This window comes from Phocoena sinus, chromosome 9, assembly GCF_008692025.1.
Source record: "Phocoena sinus isolate mPhoSin1 chromosome 9, mPhoSin1.pri, whole genome shotgun sequence".
In the NCBI taxonomy this organism is placed as follows: Eukaryota; Metazoa; Chordata; class Mammalia; order Artiodactyla; family Phocoenidae; genus Phocoena; species Phocoena sinus.
In genome coordinates, this window is record NC_045771.1 from 51,298,550 (window position 1) to 51,316,696 (window position 18,147).

At 40.9% G+C, this 18,147-nt stretch overlaps 1 protein-coding gene across 1 annotated transcript in view; it reads left to right on the top strand.

Moving 5' to 3' along the window:
- Window positions 1-18,147, top strand: part of OSBPL3 (oxysterol binding protein like 3) — a 206,624-nt gene that overhangs the window by 71,860 nt on the left and 116,617 nt on the right. The gene's annotated exons all lie outside the window — the stretch shown is intronic.

The window sequence follows — 18,147 nt, forward strand, 5'->3', positions numbered from 1 at the left end:
AAATTTATTAAGTACCTACCGTATGACAAGTATTTTGTGAGGCTACAGGGTATGAAGATGAAAAAGAACAGTGTCTTCCCTCCAGGAGCTTACAATTCAGTAAGGAGACAGACATGCAAACAGAATTTTTCTTTGTATTAAATACAGTTGCTAGAATAAAGTATGTGCAAGGGCAGCCTGGTGTGTGCCAGCCTGGGAATGTTAAGTCCATTTGATCTAATGTGTCATTTAAAGCCAGTGTTTCTTTATTGATTTTCTGCCTAGAAGATTTATCCATTAATGTAGTGGGGTATTAAAGTCTCCTACTGTTATTGTGTTACTGTCTCTTTTTCCCTTTAGGTCTGTTAATACTTGCTTTATATATTTAGGTCCCTATGCTGGGTGCATAAACATTTACAAATATCATATCCTCTTGTTGGATTGACCCCTTTATCACTGTGTAATGATTTTCTTTGTCTCTTATTACAGCCTTTGTCTTAAAGTCTGTTTTGTCTGATATAAGTATTGCTACCCCAGCTTTCTTTTGGTTTCTGTTTGCGTGGAGTATCTTTTTCCATCCCTTCACTTTCAGTCTGTGTGTGTCCTTGCATACGAAGTGAGTGTCTTGTAGACAGAGTAATGATGGGTCTTTTTTTTTTTTTTTAATTCATTGTGCCATGCCACTCTGTGTCTTTTGATTGGATAATTTATTCCATTTGCATTCAAAATAATTATTTATAGGTATGTACTTATTGCCAGTTTGTTAACTCTTTTCTGGCTGTTCTGTGATTCCTTTTTTCCTTTTCTCTTCTCTTGCTCTCTTACTTTGTGATTTGATGATTTTCTGTAGTAGTGTGCTGGTACTCCTTTGTCTTTTTCTTTTGTGTGTCTGGGAATGTTAGGGAGGAGTGGATAGAAAGCATCATTGAAGCTGCAACCTCAAGAGGGACTACTCTGCCATGTGTACATTGGGGGCAGGGCGGCTGCTGCAAAGGCTCAGGGGCGGTTTGTGGGGAACTGCAAGTGGATTATTGTTGCTGGAAGGTGATATGTGAGGTGGATAGTTACGGGAATCAAGGCTCGTGTGTAGCACAGAAGACCAGAGGCTTCCTTTTGTAAGTCTGTAGCTCTCAATCCTGTGCGTTTTAGTCATCTGGAAGGATTTTTTAAAAGTGTTCTTACCCAGGACTGTTGAATTGCCATCTTCAGGAAGAGGATGTGAGTGTGCATTTTTCTTTAAAATATCCATGGAAGGGACTTCCCTTGTGGTCCAGTGGTTAGGATTCCAGGCTTTCACTGCTGTGGCCTGGGTTCAATCCCTCCTCAGGGAACTGAGATCCCACAAGCTGTGCGTGGTGGCACAGCCTAAAATGAAATGAAATAAAATGAAATAAATCTATGGATGATTCTGATTTGCAGCTAGACATCTATTATTTGTAGGTAATAAGTGAACACTGAAAAAATTTGAACAGGGGCATGACATGACCTGACTTGTTCAAACTGCAGGCTAGAGAGCTTTTTATGAACTGTTGTCCACTGCTTGTGTAGTTGAAAATAGGTCACTATCATTTTCCTCAATTCAGATTACACTTAGGCGGTAATTGTTCTAGATATAAAGAAATAATAGGTTCTAGTTACCTCTGCATACCAATCCCTGTTATAGGAGCACATCTAGTAATTGTGTCTTCCTCTTCATCACACAAGTGCAAAACTGAGGGCTGATAAGGTTTCCCTCCAGAGCTATTTAAGGATCACTTTGATGAAACAGAATAAGCTTTTTATCTTTCTAACTCCAGCTCTGCCATCCTGTCTTAAAAGTGATCCACGGAAACCAAAACAGTTATTCTACTCAACCTTTCCATGTCACAAAGATGGGTACAGTAATGGCTGTGAAGTTGGACTTGTCCACCCAGCCAGCTCTCTGAACTCTGACCACAGTAAAGTGTAAAGGAGGAAGCCTGACTTAAACACACCATTAGGAGAAACCCCCCTCTCATCCTGCTTTTCTCCTCCTGGATGTAACCCAGTGATACTGTTTGCTACAAACAGTGATAGAGAAAGGCAGTGATACGTTCCCATCTGAATGGGGACCCTGAATGCATTTGTAGCTCTGAGAAGCCGGAGATCGCTCTTGCAGGGAGGGATTTCTACCTCAGGAGTTTAACTTGGAAGGAAAGCCATCCTTGTAGAACTCATTTGAGACATTCAGTACCTCTCCCTTCAATCAGGCCTGCCTACTGGCCATTTGGAAGGAAGAAAGTTTTTGTTGTGAATTGAGAGGCCCGGCCAGGAGAGATGTGGAAATCATCTTGGGTCTTAGAGTATTTGGGCTGGAATTGGACTATTTCTTCTGTTCTTGAAAAGGTGTCTGGCCACATATTACTGTAGGTGGGCATCCTTTCTAGTGTTCCAAGGTCCAGACGGCAATTAACAAAGTCAGGTAAATATACCGACCTCACCTTCTCCACATGCTTCTGGGGTTTATGTTAAAAGGGGAAACCGAGGGGAATTTGTTATGGTAGCCATAGGTCAGTGAAAGGCCTACCAGGATAATTTCTGATTCAGCTGTTGGTTCCTGTGTTCGTATATATGGAATTTAAAACACCACACTCTATATTCATGACATTTAGTAATCTTTTATAACATTTATTTATTTATTATTATTTTTTTGCGGTACACCGGCCTCTCACTGTCGTGGCCTCTCCCGTTGCGGAGCGCAGGCTCCAGATGCGTAGGCTCAGCGGCCATGGCTCACGGGCCCAGCTGCTCCACGGCATGTGGGATCTTTCCGGACCGGGGCACGAACCCGTGTCCCCTGCATCGGCAGGCGGACTCTCAACCACTGCGCCACCAGGGAAGCCCTGACATTTTTTGAACATTCATTATATGTATGGGTTCACTGTGCTCTTATGTTATAAATATCCTAAGACATATATAAAAGTGATACATTTTTATGCCCCCTCCCTTGTCCCTTTGCATATACATACATATGCACATAAAAAAGAAGTGAGAAAGAGAATCTATATAGCTGATTTGTATCATCCCTAAAGAAAGGAAACAACCAACCAGCCTGCGACAGGACAAATCTGATTCCTAAGCAGAACCTTGAGCAGCACAGCCATAGATCTAAATATCCTGGGAGAAAGGGGATCTTTTTGGACATGGAACAGTCTTCTGACCACCATCAGGTTGGTGAATGCTCAGATAGGCCTCGGGGGCGCTGATTAAGCTGGAGATCATTGACATTGTCAAAACGTTTAAAAATGGAATTGGCTGCCTCAGAAAGTCATAAGTTGCCCAGCAGAGTATCCACACCAGTTAAACCCAGCCTGACACAAGGTAGGCAGACACTGAGGAAATGTTAGGAAATTAATGTCAGAGTGACAATATTAGCAAGGAGCTTAACTGGGTGACCTTGGTTCTTCAAGTTGGCAGTTCTGTGTAGGAATCCATAATGGATACTACAGTAATAAGAAAGTTACGACTCGAGAAAAACAAGTACAAAAGTGTAAGGGGTAGACTCTTACTACTCCCCCTACCATTTGATTTTAAGTGATTAAATGTATCATCTTGAATATATTCTCATTATAAAACTGTTGAACTATAGAAAATTAATAAGTGAAAGAGAGGGAAAAACCCCCTTTGATTTGCCATCCAAATGTAGCCCCTATTATCTCTTTGAGCATTTCCTGTGATTTTTATTTTCAATGTGCACTTTTATATTTAGTATTTTTCTTTAAACACGAATAATTTACATGTTATATTCTTCACAAATATCTTTAGAAGCAATATTATTTATTGTATAAAATAATATATTCTAGTCCTAATTTGCTCAGCTTATCCTCTAATGTTGGGCATTAAGGTTGTATCCACTTCTCGCCTGTTATGAATCTTGAGTAAGATTCATAATAGGGTAAGACTATTTTATAGCATTTTGATAACAGTCGTTAAATAGGTTTCCCAAACATTTTTATTTATTTATGCCGCTATCAGCAATATGTGTCAAAATCTGCCAATCCCTCCTCTCGTCGGGTTTTGATACTCAAAATTACTTTCTTATTTCATATGTGAAAAATAGTATTTCAAACTGGATCAGTAAAGGGGGGATTTTATTGGACTGAGGCAGGGGTAGCTCACAGAACCCTTGGGCAGGAAGCTAGAGGCACAGCTGGAACTTGGCAGGGCCTCAGACACGTCAGAGATCCATCCGGTCCTCCATTCTCCCCACCAGACCACCCACCCCTGCTGGCCTCCCCATCTGATTTGTCTCTCTGTGCATCTGTTACTTGGCTTCTGGCTCTGTCTCACTGCATGTGTGTGTTGTCTGTCTGTCTTCCTGTGTGTCTCGCTCTGCCTTTCTCTGTGTCTCTGGTCTGCCTGTCTCTCTCATCTGTCAGTCCCTCTCTCTGTCTACAGGCCCTGCCATTCTGCTTTCCCTGTTTTTTCCCTCTCATCTCTGCTTTCGCAGCACCTGGTGAAAAATAGCACCTGCCCCCAGCCCCCCGACCCCCTGTGCCTGGAGGTCCCACTTGTCTTTAAGTTCAGTGGCCGTCGGAGGCTGCCTTGGTCCCTGTGTCTACTTATGAATTCTGGACAAAGAGAATCTGGTTGGCTCAGCTTGGTCAGTGCAGTGGCTGCCCTTGGTTTGGGTCATCCCAGTGGCCAGGGAGGGGCAGGGCACGGGGCGAGGCTGGTTCTCAGAGAGAAGGGTGCTGAGGAGAGGAGCCCTGTTGTAAGTGCCTGTACTAAGACTGTAGTCCTGACCCCCCAGACGTGATGAGCTGCCTTCTACAAGTGTGCCCTGTGTTCTTTTGTGGGCCTATTAAAGAAAGAAGTGAGATTAGTGAAGACCCTCTCTTGATAGATAATCTATCACGATCGACAGAAACTATCTTCTAGGAATGTATTTGCTGTCCCTAAGGTGAGGAATTGGCTTAATTGGTCCCTCTCTGATACTGTGTGTGTGAAGGGGGTGTGGAGCAATACTGCAGAGTACTCTGATGGTCACACTTATAAGTTTGCTTTTTCTTCTGGTTCTAAAACTGTCACTCAACCCTTCCTTCCCCACCCCACTCCCTTTTCTGTACTGACCCTAAGGTAATAAGCAAACTTTGAATTCAGAATTAGCCCTGTGGTTTTCTGTAAGGAGGATGATCCATCACTTTCACCCAAGAAACTCTGGGTCAGTGAGAGTGTGGCTGGTTGTTAGAGGAGGAACAGAGATCCTTGACCTGAAATTCTGAAGCAGGACTGGAGAATGAAGCACAAATAGCAGGGTTGACAGCAAGGCTGTGAATCAGAACCAGGCGGTCAGGCTAGAATGAGGTCAGACTGAGGATGGGGCTTGAGCCAGTAGCTCAGTGTAAGTCTGAGGAGGGGCAATGAGATGGCGGGAGAGGGGCTAGGGAGGGCGTCCCGAGTTATTACACGCTCCCAGTTCTCATTTGAGGTTTACTGTAATGATGACTCGCATAATGCATTCCGTTTCTTCGATTGTTTAATGGGTGATATGTATTTGTGAAACCACATTCTGAAGGCACCAAGGTATCCACTGAAAATTTAATTTCCTTCCTTCTCTGGTCACTCAGCCACACAATTCCCTGGGTGAGAATGATTCCCTGGTTAAGGAAATTGAGGCACAAAGAGGCAAATTGCTCAAGGTCACTATCACAGTGTATGTAAGTTATTCTAAGGTATTTTTTAAAATAAATTACATCCACAATACTAATGAAGTTAAAGGTACAGAGATCCCACACGTCTTTGAGGTGCCCACTATGTACAGCCTCTGTGCTGGGTGGAGGACACAAGGGTGATGAAAATCAGAATTTGTATTGACCACAAGAGACACTGAGAAGTTGCTGAAAGTCACTACTTTTCATGTATCTTCCCTATGAAATACATTTTTAAAAAAATCCAGTAATTTGACTTTCTGTATGCATGCTGTATTTCAACTAAAAAATATTTTTTAAAATTCTGTAATGAGAAGTCTTGTTTGCTTTCACTTCTGGATAAGCAGACACTTACTGAAATTAAAACTTTGGGAGAGCAGCAAAAAGCCACAGGCCCTCGCAGTCACAGAGAGATCCCCTGTGAAGGATTCATATGTCTGAATGGGAGTGGGGTGGGTTTCCCATGTGGCCCAGGGCCTGTTTGTTCACCAGTTTAGGATATCTGGGGAAGGACAAGACCAGAGAGTGTACACCCTATTTCCCCATGCTGCAGCTGGGGCACTGCCACTGTTGAGCTACGTTAGGAGTTGAACTTGGTAGACATTTTCCCCCTCTAGGAAGTGCCATCGACTTTCCGCTTCACATGCATTGCATTGGTCTCCCTGGTCTCACCTGTGTATGTGACCACAAGCTAACAGATTTCTATGAGAAAATGTGTTTCAAGTTTCAAACAGCTGATTTATAACTACCTTTTGGGAATATAACCTCTCAAAATTTGGAATTATCTGTGATTGCTCCATCTATCTTGCTCTTTTGACTGCAGACAATGAATTGCAGGCTTTTCATTAGCGTGGGTGGTTCTTTTGACTTGTGATGGGTTGGTCTGTGTGAGTATGTGTGTACACGTGCATGTCTATCTTAACCTACATGGTGGTATTTCTGAGAATTAGAGATGTAGTAACTCTTTTTTTTTTTTTTTAATGTGGGCCTGAGTCATTGCTAAATGTAAAGCAAGCATACAGATCAAAGATCAACCAACCGTTGTGGAGCTTCAAGGTCAGTTTAACGTCACATCCAGATTTGAGCTTGAAGGTCATCATTTTAACATCGTGTCCAGATTTGGCTTTTAGTCATTCTGTAAGGGTTTTAATTAGACCCCTGATTGCTTGTAAATAGGCCCTCAGTGACCTAAGCCAGTACTGCCTACCATGATAGAAGAAAGCCTTTGAGGTCTTGGAGGACCCATGTTTCATTTGTGGATATGATTGTCAACAGCCTCTCAGAAGAGGAGTCTCTGCAATCTCTTTGTGAGTTCTTGGATGACTAATGTGGCAGCCAGGATTGACAAGTCCTGACATAATTCATATTGGTGTTTCCATGTGTTGGAGTTGACTTTGACCTTTGACTTGCTATTTCATTCTTTCCTTTCCATGAGGTCACTAGAGCATATGGACTCTGAAGACTTTACAGAGCCCAATCTGAAGTTATAGGCTCCCATGTTGATATAATTTTGTTTGTTTGTTTGTTTGTTTGTTGATATAATTTTGTTTGTGGCCCAGGGCCTGTTTGTTCACCAGTTTAGGATATCTGGGGAAGGACAAGACCAGTCATGGTGGAGTTTAGTCATGGTGGAGTTCTCAGAACTTTCCTATTGAAGTTTATTTATCTTTCAGTGCACAGAATAGTTCTTTATTTTTTGAATCTTAGGACTAGATCCCGGTGTTACATATCTGATTCAGCAAAAGTAGATTCACCTCAATGCCAGTGGTTTTTGTGGGAGAAAATAGATAACTAATATCAGATTCTATTTGATTCAAAGATTATTTTTAGGAGGGTAAGACTTTTTTTATTGATATATTATTCACATACCACAAAATTCACCCTTTTAGAGTATATAAGTTTATCATACTAAGTGAAGTAAGCCAGACAGAGAAAGACAAATATCATATGATATCACATGTATGTAGAATCCAGAGTATATAAGTCAGTGATATATTTTTTAGTACATTCACAAAATTGTGCAACTGGAATTAGTTCCAGAACATTTCCATCATCCCCAAAACAAATCCCAAGCCCAGGCAAACACTTATCTACTTCCTGTCTTTATAGATTTGCTTATTCTGGGCATTTCATGTAAATGGAGTCATATAATATGTGGCCGTTTCTGTCTGGCTTCCTTCACTTAGCATAATATTTTCTTTTTGTTTTTTTTTGGTCATACTGCATAGTATGTAGGATCTTAGTTCCCCAACCAGGGATCAAACATGAGCCCCCTGCATTGGAAGCTCGGGGTCTTAACCACTGGACCACCAGGGAAGTCCCTAGCATGACGTTTTCAAGGTTCACCCACATTGTAGCTTGACTCAATGTTTCATTCCCTTTTGTAGCTGAATAATATTTCATTGTATGGTATCTTAGTCCAAGCTGCTGTAAGAAATTACCATAGATTGGGTGACTTAAACAACAAACATTTATTTCTTACAGTTCTAGAGGCTGGGAGGTCCAAGGACCAGGTGCCTGCAGATCTGCTGTCTGGTGAGCACCCGTTTCCTGGTTTGTAGGTGGCTATCTTTTTGTTGTATCCTCACGTGGCTGAGAGCAGAGACAGGAAGCAAGCCTAAGGCCACTAATCCCATTATGAGGGCTCCACCCTCATGACTTAATTACCTCCCAGTGGCCCCATCTCCAAATACCATCACATTGGGGATTAGGCTTCAATATATGAATTCTGGGACTACACAGTCAATCAGTCCATACCATATAGATATTTTATTTTTGTTTATCCATTTATTGGTTGATAGATATTGGGGTTCTTCTACCTTTTAACTATTATGAATTCTGCTGCTATGAATATTCTTGTGCAAGTTTTTGTGTGGACATACATCTTCAAGTTTCTTGGGTATATACCTAGGAGTGGTATTGCTGCCTCATACGGTAACTACGTTTAATATTTTGAGGAACTGACAGACTTTTTCAAAGTATACATAGCCACCAAAGAGCATGAAAGTTTCAATTTCTCAACATCCTTGCTAACCACTGTTACTGTCTGCCTTTTTGTTTGCTTCTCTCTCTCTTTTTTTTTTAATTTATTTTTTTATTGGAATATAACTGCTTTACAATGGTGTGTTAGTTTCTCCTTTATAACAAAGTGAATTAGTTATACATATACATATGTTCCCATATCTCTTCCCTCTTGAGTCTCCCTCCCTCCCACCCTCCCTATCCCACCCCTCCAGGCGGTTCTCTTTTTTTTTTTTTTTTTTTGTAATTTTGGTTTGCATTTCTTTCATGGTTAATGATGTTAGGCATGTTTTTTCATCTGCTTATTGACCACCTGTGTGTCTTCCTTGGAGAAATGTCTATTCAAGCTCTTTGCCCGCTTAAAAAGTTGGGTTACTTTTTCATTGTTGGGTTGTAAGAATTATTTCTATACTCTAAATAATAGACCCATATCAACTATATGATTTGCAAGTATTTTCTCCTGTTCTTGGCTTGTCTTTTCTTTCTCTTAATTTTATCCTTTGAAGCATAAAGTTTTTAATTGTAATAAAGTCCAACTTACTATTTTTTTTTTCTTTGTTGCTTTTGCTTTAGGTGTCATATCTGAGACTCTGACCTAATCCAAGATCAGGAAAATTTACCCCTGTGTTTTCTTTTAAAGGTTTTATAGTCTTAACTTTTACATTTAGGACTTTGGTCAATTTTTGTATGTAGTATGAAGTAGGGTCCAACTTTATCCTTTTGCATGTGAATATCTCCTTTTCCCAGCACCATTTGTTGAAAAGACTCCTTTCCCCCACTAAATCGTCTTGGTACCTTTGTCAAAATGAATTGACCATAAGAGTGAGAGTTTAATTTCTGCATTCTTACTTCCCTCCTTTTAGCTATATGTTTATCTTTCTGCCAGTAAACACTGTCTTGATTCCTGTAGCTTTGTAGTTAGTTTTAAAATTGGGAGGTGTGAGTTCAACAAATTTGTGAAGATAATTTTTTTTTTTTTTTTTTTTTTTCTGTATGCGGGCCTCTCACTGTTGTGGCCTCTCCCATTGCGGAGCACAGGCTCCGGACGCGCAGGCTCAGTGGCCATGGCTCATGGGCCCAGCCGCTCTGCGGCATGTGGGATCTTCCCGGACCGGGGCACGAACCTCTGTCCCCTGCATCGGCAGGCAGACTCTCGACCACTGTGCCACCCGGGAAGCCCGGTTCTGAATTCTTTAAAGTCAGCTTTCTTCCATTTAGAAATTGTTTTCCCCGAAGTCATCATATGGATTGGTATTACTGAATTTGCTAGTCTGTTCTGTGGTGTTGTTTCTAGTGTAGTGTTTTCGACTTTCTTCACTGCTTGATCTCCAATGCCTAGAATTGTGCCTAACCAATAGTAAGTGATGAATAAACATCTGTTAAGTGAATACTAAATGTTGATCCCATTTCTTGTGTACTTGGGTAAATATAGTGCACATTGAGAGGCGATACGTGTTTAGGTAGTCCTGCACAACAGTTGTGTGAGTAATTTCTGAGATCTTTTCCCCAAGATTTCTTTGAGCACTTTGTCCAGTTAACCGAGAATGTCATTCCCTGGGGTGGTACTTCTTTCCTCCAAATGATGTTGGACTTCCTATGCAGATGTTTTCTCTTCAGGGTAATTTCAGACTGAAATGGGAAGCATCGAGTCTGCGTAGTAAACTACAGAAAGCAGGGAGGAAGGGGAGTGGGGAAGTTGGGTTTGGAGGACGATAAGTGATAATGAGAGACCAGGAAGGGACTTTTAGGGAAGATTGGGTCAAATAGGGAAGCACGTTCCCAGTCTCTGAACATTGCTTATGGTTTTTATGCAACAATCATGGTGTTTTGTGATTCTCTAGACTTCTCAAGTCTAGACATGAAACTTTAAGCAAAGGGTATCCAAATGTTACTACTGGCTGTTATGAGTCTGATTCATAGCCAAGAAATGGTGCCTGTGTGTGTTAGGCTATTACCTGTGTGACAGATAAACCAGCCTTTAAAGGTTAAGAGTTCAGTTCATTTCATGGATTCATAGGATAATTGAGCTTTCAAGCTAGACTGGATCATCAGGCTGAAGGAATGTCGAAGTATTACCTCAGAGAATAGATACCATAGTCAGAAAGGTTTGGAATGGGTTGAACAAAGTTAACCCATTTGGCTTTTATCGTAGTTTGCTTGTTTTAACCGCAGGACCTCTCAGAACCTTCAATGTGCCAATACATATTACACTGTGTCTTCAGGAGGGAATATAGGAGCAGTGTTTCCCAAGGGGACCGGTCTGTGAGGACCTGCTTCTTCTCCCACAGACAGCCCTGTGAGACTGTTACTTGGCAGAGCACATTTTGAATAATTATGACCCAGGATAACAACTTTATTTTTCAGTCATGAAATTTGATTTCTTAGTCTTTTTGAGCTGCTGTTTCTAGGAAGGGTCATGACTGCTGGTATATTACATAGAAGCTGACTGTGTCTGTTGTCTCACTTGTCAAAAAAGTGAAAGCTTAGATTAGAAGCTAAAATCAAACTCCTGAAACATTGCATATATGTATAGATAACTTATAAAATACCCTACCTTTCAGGATCTGACTTTTTTTTTAATGTGTTACTTGTTTAGCTTGGTCTGTGTGGTACCTGATGAGCCGTGATCTATTGAACTGGTAAAATTTGATTTCTGCAGCTTTTGCTCTGATACACCTTTTAAAAGATAGAGGACAGGAAGAGGCAGGAGGAGGAGGACCTGTACCAAACAAGACCACTGACTTTTGCTATGGAATAAACAAAAACGTGAACAGCTACCTTGTTCTGAGTTGTCAGATAAGCTTGTCATGCCTGGAATGCATTCTTGGAGTTCTGTGGTAGAGCAGACTGTATCCAATTACAAATGTGGATGCAGCTACCCTATGCTCCTAATGGCTCTTCCATCTTCCCTCCCTCAACCCAAACACCCTCCCTCCTTCCTCCAAGTCACCTAATAGACTTTGTTTATTTGACTTTCCTTTAAGGGGAAGAAGGGTTTCTTTTAAGGTGGGGGGAGGGCAGAGAGAGAAAGAGAAGGAGAGAGTGTATGTGTGGGAGAGTGAGAGAAATAGAAAGAGAGAGAGAAGGATGTATGGATAGATAAGAAGGAAGGGAGGGAGGGAGGGAGGGAGGGAAGAAGGAAGGAAAGAGAGAAAGAAAGAAAAAGGAAGAAAGACGGAAAGAAAGAAAAGAAGGAAGGAAAGAAAGAGAAAAGGAAGGAAGGAAGGAAAGAAAGAAAAGAAGAGAAAGAAAGAAAGGAAAGAAAGAAAGAAAGAAGAAAAGAAAAGAAAAGAAAAAACCTGTCCAGGTATTGGAAGAGGTCTTAGTGGTATAACTGCCTTCACTTCCAGTAAATCCAGTTTGTGTGTGTTGGTGTGTCACCACTGATGTGTAACAACAGCACAGTTGGGATTCCCAGTGTCAGTAGTTTCCATTCACACCTCCAGTTAAAAGACCCCAGACCTGCTGTTTTTCTTATCTACTCTTTCCACGTTCTTGGGAGGCCCGCATTACCTTGCCTGTCGACTGTGGGGAGGTATGACAAAGGACAGTTCTCTCATGCTGAAGCGTAGTGTTCCTCTAAAAACTGAAGCACAGCCAGAGAAAGGAGGGTCAGAGGCTGAAGAGGACTGGTGAGGGTATTTGAGTCAGAATCTGAGATTGGTGGGTGTCAGGGAAATAAGAGAAGCGCAGATCAGGTGACCATTTTAGGAAAATGAACCATACAAATCAGAAAAGTAATTACTATTTTACCTTTATTTCAATGATTATGTGTTCCTCACCTTTAAGGATCAAGCAAAACAAACAAAAAGCTCAAAGGAGAAATTAAAATATTAGGCAAAAATCTCAACCATAAACTAACCAATGTTAACATTAATTTCAGACTTGGCTCTGTACATATAATGGGAGGGATGCATAGAGAGAGAGAGAGATAAATGAGGGGCAGAAATAATTGTCTAAGACTGAGCTCAAGCTAAACATAGGTTTAAAAGTAAAATATCCTATTTGATCTTACTTGAATTTAACAAAAGGAAAAAATGGCTAGTCTGTGGAAAAGTTATTCTTTATCCAAAGAGGATTAGTTCTCTAAATTCAGAGGAGAGATGAAAACCTCTGAGGGCCTGGGAGTGAGAATGGGTTGGGCAAGCTGTAATGATGTAATAAACAATCTGACTCTTTTGCCCAGCAACCCTCCCCTGATATCAGATGTTTGTCGTATTTTCATTTTGTTAGGATTTATACTTTTATTTATTTATTTTTTTTGTGGTACGCGGGCCTCTCACTGTTGCGGCCTCTCCCGTTCCGGAGCACAGGCTCAGCGGCCATGGCTCACAGGCCCAGCCGCTCCGCGGCATGTGGGATCCTCCCGGACCGGGGCACAAACCCACGTCCCCCGTATCGGCAGGCGGACCCCCAACCACTGCGCCACCAGGGAAGCCCTAGGATTCATACTTTTAACACTTAGTAGCTCTACTTCCCCTGGTTATTCCCCCACTTACTTAACCCCAATCAATGCACTGTTAACCATTGGTCTTTTTTCCATGGCTTTGTCATTCTTGATAATTTAACATTTGATGGGGTTCATCATCATTAAGGATTTTTTGACAAAGGCTTTTGGAAGCCATATTTCCTGAGTTGTTTTATCTTTGGAAATTGTTGCTTATTGCCTTTATTTTTGAGAGACAACTTTTCTATTGCCAAATTGCCTCCTAAAGAGGTTATACCGATCTATATTTTATTAGCGATTTATGAGAATGCCTGTTTTGAATGGGGAACTCTTAAGAGTATCTGTTTGCCTGAAATGGTGGAATTACATTGGGCAATACATTTGAGCTGGTAATCGAATATCAGATTATGGAAACACTTGAATGTTGGGAAATTGGCTGTTTTCTTAGTGGATTTCTCATTTCCTCACCAAAGTAACAACAGCTTTTTCCTGCAGGCCAAAAGATAACTACTGGGCAGCTTTGTGGAGCTGTTTCTAGGACTTTGCAAATTGTGCAGGAACCCTTTTAAAAGGCCCTCCCCCTTCCTCCCCACTCTCTGTGAAAAGGCACCTGGTTGGCTGAAGATGGAGTTTTTTTGCCATCTGAAGATAGCAGAAAGTGGTAAATATGTTCATCTACTAAAATAATTGGCATCTGATAATTGTTTGAATTGAAAATACTTTTTTTTGTTCTGAAATATGATCTTGTGCTTCATGTCACAGACCCTTGTCTTTAAACTGAGCAGCCATTATAAGCCATTCCTAAATGACACGTGAACTTCACATATCTTTTCATAACATTCCTAGTGGTTTTCCATTGGAGCTGTCTGTTGGAGAAGCTAATCTCTGTACTGACACAGTTTGAAGTACCTGGAAGTTTCAGTTGGGCTTATTACTAAAAATCCCTGCTCACCTCATGTAGAAAACTAGTAGCCTCTTTCACTCTTTAATTCATTGTCTCCAAACAATGGAAGGAGTGGGGAAGAAACTTTCCCAGATGACTGAATACATTTTAAGTTTGACCACCATACCAGTGATGACTCAGCCGTCTACCAGCCATTGACTTTTCCAGAGTTGGTAAGAGTGAGAACACACCTGGAGGATTTCAGGAGGCAGAAATATCCCGAGGTGTTCTCACTTTGTGCTTAGGGAAAGGAGGGAGAAAATAAGTGGTTTAGAATGGTGTGGTCTAAAGCTGTGATGTCTGATATGGTAGCTACCAGCCACATGTGGCTATGAAAATATAAACGATTTAAAATTAAGATTTAAACTTCAGTTTCTTAGGTGCACTGGCCGCATTTCAAGTGCTCAGTAACCACATGTGGCTAGAGGCTGCAGTGTCAGATAGCACCCAAAGTTCTGTTGGCTAGCTCTAGTTCACATGCTGCAGTTTTATTTCATGATCATTCAGGGTTCATTACAGCCTTAATGAGTGCTCTCCTGTCTTTTCTCCCTCCCTCCTCCTGCTTTCAATCATTCTGCTCCAACTCAAATGATGAAGCACAGCTCTCCATATTGCCTTGCTGGCGTCCTCTGGGTGTGAGGTGCGGGAGTTGCCATTTGCATAGCACCGGGACTTCTTTGATGACAGATGCTGTCTAAATACAGAATGGTGTGTTGAAACACCCTCAAATGTGCTAACCCCCCTCGTTCAACTGATACCTACAATGAATACACAAATAGGGGAATTGAGTGAAGAGCAGAGTCCTGGTTGCTGAAAATTATTTCAAATATTAGCCTGATGGAATCCAGCTAGAGTTCTGATAATTTACATCTCACTTTTGACTTAGATTTTCTTATTTGTAATTTCTGTTACTTATTACTTTTTTGTTACATTCTCATTAGATACAAACTCCTAAACAATTAGGATCCATCTTTCTACAAATTTTTTTCAGTTTCATAAATGGATACTTTAGAGTATTTATTTTCCTATTTCTGAGATAAAATCTTCTAGAAGCTAGTGGAAGGGGAAGGGGACACAGGCCATCAATTTGGTTTTGTTTTTATATTTATTAATTTATTGAGGTATAGTTGATGTAGAATATTATATAAGCTTAAGGTATACAACATAGTGATTCACAATTTTTGAACATTATACTCCATTTATAGTTATAAAATATTGGCTATATTCTCTGTGTTGTACAGTATATCCTTGCAGCTTATTTATTTTATATATAGTAGTTTATACCTCCTAATACCTTACCTCTATCTTTCCCCTCCTTCTTTCCCTCTCCCCACTGGTAACCACTCGTTCTCTATATCTGTGAGTCTGTTTCTTTTTTGTTAATATTCACTGGTTTTATTTTTTAGATTCTACATATAAGTGATATCATACGGTATTTATCTTTCTCTGTCTGACTTGTTTCACTTAGCATAATACCCTCTAAGTCCATCCATGTAGTTGCAAATGGCAAAATTTCATTCTTTTTTTTTTTTACGGCTGAGTAGTATTCCATTGTGTGTATATGTGTGTGTGTGTGTGTGTGTGTGTGTGTGTATATATATATATATATGTATATATATATATACCACATCTTCTTTATTGATTCATCTGTTGATAGACACTGAGGTTGCTTCCATATCTTGGTAATTGTAAATAACACTGCTATGAACATTGGGGTGCATGTATCTTTTCAAATTAGTGTTTTTGTTTTTTTCAGATATATACCCAGGAGTGGAATTGCTAGGTCATATGGTAGTTCTGTAGTGAGTTTTTTGAGAAACCTCCATACTGTTTTCCACAGTGGCTGCACCAATTTACATTCCCACCAACAGTGCACGAAGGTTCCCTTTTCTCCATATCCTCACCAACATTTGTTATTTGTGTTCTTTTTGGTGATAGCCATTCTGACAGGTGTGAGGTGATGCCTCATTGTAGTTTCAATTTGCATTTCTTTGATGATTAATGAGGTTGAGCATCTTTTCATGTGCCTGTTGGCCATCTGCATGACTTCTTTAGAAAAATGTCTGTTCAGGTCTTCTGCCCATTGTTGAATTGGGTTGTTCTGTTTTTTGGATGTTGAGCATCAATTTGATAAATAACCTGCCACATGCCAGGCTCCATGCTAGTTGTAGGAAATTGAAAAACAAAGCAAGGGTTAGACACAATCTTCAAATTGCTTCTGACCTGCATGCTCTACTGGAGGGAAAAAACAGCCATGAATGGTTAGCACTAGCGGCAGAGTTGCTCTTACCTTTTTCTTGCCTTTTTAGCTTTAGTCTACCAATAACCACTTCATTTTTTTTTAAAAACCTGTTTTCTCTGCCTTTTCATTCTGTTTCTCCTTATAACTGTTTTTCAGTTTGTACTGGTTTAAAGTGTCTCATGCTCATTTTCTTGCAGTAGTCCATCCCCTAGGAGAGGAAAGCTCCCTGTGTCCTTTTTCCTTCCCACCTACATTTGCTAAGTTACTGACTTGTTGCTTTCTTTTGGGCCTCTTACAAGGGATTGTTTACTATTGCCCTGGCAATATTCCCCGAATATATATCGGGGAATTCTTTTATAGAATTTGTTTGAAGCTTAGCTAGGGTTCAGTCCTAGGGTTATTTTTAGTTAAGGAGACAAACAACTTGAAGTGTGTATATCTGATACCTTAGCCACAACCACTAGGTATTTCGTTTCTTGTTATTTGAGAGCATTCAGGTACCGCTGATGGAGCATTATTCATTGTTAGCTTAATGTTTCCATTGCTGAAAAGACTTTAGTAGATTTTTATGGGAGATAGAGAAGTTTTAAGAAATCACATTCACATTTTACAGTGACTCAATGGATAGTCTCTTTAGATCAGTAATGAAATGCCGTCTGTGGTTGCCAATTGTTAAAATCTACCCTGCTTCCACCAGCAGTTGTCAGTTAAGGGAGGATCGCAACACCCACTGATAAAATTCAAACCACAAGATGTTATTTTAAGTTTTTGGGTGGAGCTCTCTCTTCTTACCCTTTAAACTAAGTCACATCCTGCTCTGCATTTTAATTTGGTACAAATTAGATGCAGTAGACATAGGTCTGGCATTAGATACTAAAATGAAATTAAATGCTAAAATGAAAGAGGGAAGTTTTGTGGAGTAAATCTATCATTTCTGAATACAAGATTAGGAAGTGGTTCTCAACCCTTGTGTCTCATCACAGTCACCTGAGGAGCTTGCCCAGGCCTCATCCCAGAGCACCTGGATGACTTGGTATGGAGTGGGGCCACACTTTGGTATTTTGTAGACGCTCCCCAGGGTGATCCTGTCATATAGCCAGGCTTGGGAAATATTGTGTGAGGCGCCCTCCCCGCCCTCCACATTCCTCTCTACTTAGTCAAGTCCTGTCAACATCTTTAAGGCTCCCCTCAGGCCACTTCTTTCAAAGCTTACAGCTTCAGCCCCCCTGAACTCTTCCCTGTGACTGTCCACCAAACCTACTAGATAGCCCACCCTGAACCGTGTTCTGACTCATTTCATCTACACACATCTTATCTCCTTGATCAGAGCAGTTTACTCCTTGGATTAAACTACTGCTTAGTTGTCACTTGTTTCTATCATTTAGGGTTAGCACAGCTATGGACACTTAATAGGGACTTAATCGATATGAATTGAGTTGAATTGTCATCAGCGTAGTTATTCTCTTTCATCCTCTTGTCTTTCACTATAGCTTCCTTTATTAGCCCACCTTTGTCCATCAGTGGTTCTTCCTCTAGAGACAAGTCAGGGTGGCTGAACTGCAGAAGGAGAAGCAAACTCAGCCCGTTTCTGATTTTACCATATTCAAGAGTGGAGGGATGGGCATATGCCCTGTGGACTCATTCCTCTCCACCCAGAACATTCAGCGCTCCTGCTCTAGAGTGGCTCTCAGGACCATGTGGGTGACACATGCAACATACAGGGGGCCCATCCTGCTGGAGAAGGTGAAATGATTTGAGGATGGATCTCTACTGTGGACCACGTGGGTGACACATGCAACATACAGGGGGCCCGTCCTGCTGGAGAAGGTGAAATGATTTGAGGGTG